Below are 6,770 nucleotides of genomic sequence, written 5' to 3' on the forward strand. Positions count from 1 at the left end.
AGTTAGTCGTAGAAAAATGCTTGGTGTAATTTTTATGCACAACTTGATCAAGGGGGATGTAGACAGCCCTGACTTGCTGAGCCGCATAAAATTAACGATTCCAATTAGACCCACTAGATAATGTATTCCTTTGTTTCTTCCACTATGCAGATCGAAAGTCTTAAAAGTGCTTAAAAGTCGGCAAAGGCAGAGGGACGGCAGAGGCAGAGTGTGAATGAGAGAATGTGAAAAAACAACAAAAGCTGCAGGACAGGGTGGGTTTAGCCACTGCTCATTAATTTCTTCTTTCTGGCTATATTTGGTGATCTGATAGATTTGGCCATTACCTACGGAAGAAAAGGCTGCACGACAGGGCGGGTTTAGCCACTGCTAATTAATTTCTTCTTTCTGGCCATAATAATGATCCAATGATTTGAGAGGTTTTCGCCCTTTTTCCGGGGCGGAAGGGGGCGGGGCTCATTTTTGATATACACTTGTAACAGTGTGAGTATACAGAAGTCTGGATACAAAATTGTGTAGATCTAGTCTTTATAGTCTCTGAGATCGAGTCGCTCAACAAGACGGACGGACAGACGGACAGATTAGACATGGCTCAATCGACTCGGCTATTGATGGTGATCAAGAATATATACACTCTATGGGGTCGGAAACGATTCCTTCTGTGTTACATACATTAACTTTGTGCCCAAGTTGGCAGTGGCAGAGGGACGGCAGAGGCCGAGACCGAGTGAAGCAGAGTGTGAATGAGAGATTGTGAAAATGACAACAAAAGCTGCAGGACAGTGTGGGTTTAGCCACTGTTAATTAATTTCTTCTTTCTGGCTATAATAATGATCCAATCGGATCCCAATTATGATCTGATAGATATGGCCATTCCCTACGGAATGGCGTTTTTAGTTTTCTTTTATCTTCAAAATTGTAGATTTGAAAGGTTTTCGCCCTTTTGCGGTGGCGAAAGGGGGTTGGCTCATTTTTGAAATACACTTGTAACAGTGTGAGCATACAGAAGTCTAAATGCAAAATTTTGTGGCTCTAGCTTTTATAGTATCTGAGATCCATTTGCTCAAGAAGACGGACGGACAGACAGACATGGCTCAATCGACTCGGCTATTGATGGTGATCAAGAATATATACACTTTATGGGGTCGGAGACGATTATCTCTGTGTGTTCCATGTGTTACATACATTAACTTTGTGCACAAATACAATATACCCTAGTTAAAAGTCGGCAGAGGCAGAGGAACGGCAGAGGCAGAGGCCGAGTGAAGCAGAAAGTGAATGAGAAAATGTGAAAAGAACAACAAAAACTGTGGGTGGGGTGGGTTTAGCCACTGCAAATTAATTTCTTCTTTTTGGCTATAATAATGACCCAATCTGATTTGGTGATCTGATAGATATGGCCATTTTCTACGGAATGGCAATTTTAGTTTTCTTTTATCTTCAAAATTGTAGATTTGAGAGGTTTTCGGCCTTTTGCGGGGGTGGAAGGGGCGTGGCTTATTTTTGAAATGGGGGGTTTGGGGGGTGGTTAAAAGTCGGCAGAGGCAGAGGCCGAGTGAAGCAGAGTGTGAATAAGAGAATGTAAAAAGAGCAACAAAAGCTGCAGGACAGGGTGGGTTTACCCACTGGAAATTAATGTCTCCATTGTGGCTATAATAATATATCCGATCGGATCCCAATTTGGTGATCTGATAGATATGGCCATTTCCTACGGAATGGCGTTTTCTTTTATCTTCAAAAATGTAGATTTGGGAGGTTTTCACCCTTTTGCGGGGCGGAAGGGGGCGTGGCTCATTTTTGAAATACACTGGTTTCAGTGTGAGAATACAGCAGTTCGGAGCCAAAATTTTGTGGCTCTAGCTCTTATAGCCTTTGAGAACTAGCCGACAAACAAGACGGAGAGACGGACATACAGACATGGCTCTATCGAGGCGTCTATTGATACTGATCAAGAATATATATACTTTATGGGGTCGGAAACGCTTCATTCTGTGCGTTACATACAACCGTTATTCCCCACAAATACAATATACCCTATTTACTCTTCGAGTACCGGGTATAAAAAATAGCATATTTCAAATCCTTTTCTCACATCTGGCTTTTACATGATTACAACTATATACCTAACGCAACAACCAATCAGCATAGATCTCATTTTAGAAGAAAAGACGAATGAGAGTATAAAAGATCATGTAATCATGATTAAATAATTGAATAGAAAAAAATTATGTAGTTTGAATAGTTTCATTTTTATAATGGTATGTAAGCATTTTGTATTTTTGATATATAAAAGGATAAAGAAAACTTCATTAAACATGTACATGCATAGGCGTACCTAGAAACACTTAACGAGATAAAACCGGCGATTGGATACACCAAGGTTGAAGATCTATGTATAGGGTTTGAGTACAAGATCAATGGATGTAAACTAAAAAAAACATCATTTGGAACAAAGGTAGTCGTTTATTGAAGTGATAAGGACAATGAGCCGCTTTGGATATTTTTACCTAAAAGTTATGTGACCAAATTTTCCACAAAAGCACCCTTTAAGATGCTAAAGGAGCATGGAATTTCAAATATTATATATAAAGGAAAAGAGATGACTAGATATAGCACTCCCCATTTCCAATTTGTATGTAAAGAATAAATAAAGAATTCAAGGGATTGTCCCTCTATGGACCTCATGCTTAAATATTATAGATTAAATAAAAGAATGAATCCCACTCCGAAAAATAAAATATTTACTTTATTAATTTACATATTATATTATATATATTATATATTAATTTTTTTATTTTTACTTTTAAACTAATTTTTTAAAAATTGTCATTATTAGCTTATCATTATAATTAAAATCATTTTTCTTAAATTGTTTTTAAAAAAAATTTAATGTTTTCTTTTTGGTTTTAAAAATGCCATATAGGATACATTAATGATCACATGTACTTGAAAAATATCCTTAAAGTTGTTTATTTAATGTAAACTTTAATGAATTATTCCTTAATAATTTTAAAATTCTTTCTTCGGAGGATATTAACCACACGAGTCAAAAAATTCTGCTAAATGCTTACTATCAAAGTAAAATGCAACCCAATGCGTTCCTGGACGGTTTGAAGAATCTGTGTTAGCTATTATTAAAGCAGGATATTTAGAAATTAATTTTGGGAGCCTATCAGAGGGATAAACTCCTTTAAAAATTGTTTTTTGTATGTATTCATTTTTACAGAACACGTATGTTTCGATGTTTATCAACATCAATCATTGAGTCATATTCACAGTACACCAGACAAGTAACTGCTTCTGAAAGAGGCTCAGAAAAACGTCCATCAAATCGGATGGATCCTTGAGAAATCAAATTTTAGCATACAGTTGAATTATGATGATCTGCAGTTTTATTAAACATTTCCTTTGTGATTTGCAAGCCTCGATCATAATGTCTTATGCCACTTGATCTGAATAACATATTATATCCTCTAGAGCTAGAGCTCTGATTCGAGAAATCAAATTCAAGTGCCTGCGATGGTACTTGCACTCCATTTACCATTAGATTAAAGAGCTGAATTTTAAAATGATCAAAGTTGAAGGGATTTAATGTCCGATTTCCTGAATATGATTTGTTTTTAACCATGCAAAAAGCTTAGAAATTAGGAAGCTGTCCAATAACTGCGTTGTCAATTAATAGCGTATTATTTCCTGGATATATTGTAAATGATTTTACTTGAACTTTGCTGTATGGATAAATGGCATTTTTAGTTTGTAAAACATGATGATGTGCCAATGAAATGCTTGGATTAATAGTTATGTGATTCATGAAAAGTTGTGCTTCCAATATCTTAAGACTTGACTCAGTATCAGTTTCCATCAAATAATATGCTGTTTTTTCAATGTTGAAAGTTAACCTCAAATCAACATTATTTATGAGTAATTTTGGTTGATTAAATACATCTCCATGAACTTTATCGAAGAGCTCAACCTTATTACTGTTTTGAAATATATTTTTGAGCAGAATGTTCCCATCGGTGTTAACATATCGACCAGATATTAATTTTCCATAATTAGGATAATACCCTTGAGTAGCTAACTGACTTTCACTAACATCACTACCATAGTTTAAAATCGTTTGCAAATACGATCTATAATGATAGTTATTATCGCTCTGAGAAACCAATATATTATTTAAATAAACTGATGAACTTCTAAACATTGAATGCAAAATATTATTAACTACTCCAACATTGTTTCCTTCAATGACACATTATCATTTTTTCTTAGCTGTACAACAAGTCTTAAGTAAACACTTGACAGGTCTCGATATGTTTCACCATTTCCTAAGCACACGAACTCAATTGAAGAAGCACTGTCCGACGATGCTATGGGGTTGTATGAAACTTCTTCAGTTCTCAAAATAGAGCTTCGTGTGGGATGTGGTTCAAACAGATCCAATTCGCTTTTCATACATTCTATATAGGTGGTCATTTTGTTTTCGAAAGGAAGAGTGGTTTTCCACTCTGGTAAATGCACACTTACAAACATTGTAAATATTCCTGAAAACACGAATGACGAATGGGAATTTGGAATCACAGACTTATATCTTAATAAATGAATAAATAAATAAATGAATAAAAATCTTCCTCGATTATAAATGCACACTTACAAACATTGTAAATATTCCTGAAAACACGAATGACGAATGGGAAGTTGGAATCACAGACTTATATCTTAATAAATGTACACCAATCAATCATAATAACGTTATCATGAAAGACATTTAACGAATCATTACTGAGTAGTGTAACGAAAAACTGTGTTGTAAATGTAATTTTTTGTGTTATGTTCTTCACCGTTTATTAATTGTAGGAAACTCAATTAATTTTGTTTTTCCAATTAGCAAAGGTTCTCTGTTTCTAACAGATCTACTCAACTTTTAACGTCCGCTTACGTATTTCAAGTCTTGTAATGGTTTTGTTTCCCTTTTATTCCTCTTAAGTTTTTCTCTTAGTTTTTGCTGCTTATCGGTAAGCTTTACTTTAGACACTGCTTGTATTTTTGATACTTGGGTGTCTAAAAATGGAGTTTTTCAAAATGAAGTGTCCTTTACTTTACGTTTATTATGCGTTGACTTAAAAGTTTATTCAGGCTTTAAATCTTCATCGTCGATGATATTAGGTAAATCTTGTGACTCATTATCTATTAGGAGTTCCTTTTTTGGGTTAACATTATTTTTATTGTAAAGAATATCAGTTGTGGGCATTACATCAAACCCAACTGAGTCGTCTTGTGTTTGTATTCCAATGGTTTTAGATGATGGATGTCATGTTTTCAGAATAGGTTGTACATCCATTGTCTTATTTCTTTTTTTATTTTGATAGTAACACAATTCTTGACGTATTTTGATCCATTTATTATAGTCACTAGTTTTCTTATCATTTAAAATATGTAAAAATGTTATATTTATTAAATCGTTTTCATTTTCACCTTTTATTAGTTTTTGATAAGCATTCGGACGCATTAAAATTACTTTTCTTAATTGATGCGTATTTCTAAGCATTGTTTAATATTTTTCAAAAATCCCCGAAAGCAATGAACTGATTAGAATTGGTAAAAATCCTCCCTTTTGGATGAGAACTTTTCTCTTGGAATTGATTGAACGTTTTGGGCATACTTTTTAAGACCATATAGTTGAGATTTTGATATCTTATGTTCCTTGTAATGTGTTCAACACTATTTCCAATAATGGTTTCACCAACTCAATATCACAATTACCTATAATTGCATTTTAGATTCTTTTTGTAAACCATTTTCATCAGCAAAGTAAATTGTGTACACAGAATTAAAAATTTCTGTTCGAAATCTCAGGAGATCATTTATTCTCCGAGTAAGGTCAATAAGTAAATAACCATGTGGCTCATCTGTGACCCCCTTTTAAACATTTTAAATAGTTCCTGAGAGTTCTCAGGATAAATTTGTCTTGCCAAGCATTTAAATTGCAGTTTATCTTTGGGGTTTTTGAATGCAACGATGTATTTTGTGTTTAGAGAAATATCTCCCTTATGTGATGATCTATGAAATTTGTTTTTTGTAACTTCTATGACAGATACGTGTGGTGAGATCCTCTCGGGAAAAGCTCGCATACATTTTTATTAAATGCACCCATCATCAAGTCATCTAATATTAAAATGGGTTAGAATGGGTTCATTAGCTTCATTTTCAATTGTTTCAGGAATTCCTTTATAGTATTCGATGTTATTGAAATTTGGCTTAGCGTGTTCCACACCATAACACCACAGTATTCGATCAATTGAAATACTTAGCATTTCATTCCTTTTGTCTATTAAATTTTCTAAAAATTTTGTCTTTCCAGACTCTGAAAGACCACAAATTAGCATTGTAAAAGGATGTATAAATTGTTTAAACAAAGCTGATGTTTTTTTTAATAAGCTTTCTTTATTGAAAATGTATATAATATTTTCTATCCTTTAAAACAATTTATTTAGGCTTTTCCTGATCGAGTTTTTTGTGACAGTTCTTTTCGTAATGAGTATAAGAACCGCAATAATTGCAGTAAACAACTTCTGTGTATCTTCTTTTGCGTTGATCACTTCCAAACAGACGCTTAAAGGAGTCCATTTTAAACAACTACTTTGTGCAAGCGCTTAATCCATACTGGGATTTTATATTCTATACATATGTTTCACCATTACAGTATACATCATAGTTCGAATTTTCCAAGATAACAAAAAGCTTGAATACATTATTTAGTGCACATCTAA

Source organism: Drosophila guanche, unplaced genomic scaffold (assembly GCF_900245975.1).
Source record: "Drosophila guanche unplaced genomic scaffold, DGUA_6, whole genome shotgun sequence".
NCBI lineage: Eukaryota > Metazoa > Arthropoda > Insecta > Diptera > Drosophilidae > Drosophila > Drosophila guanche.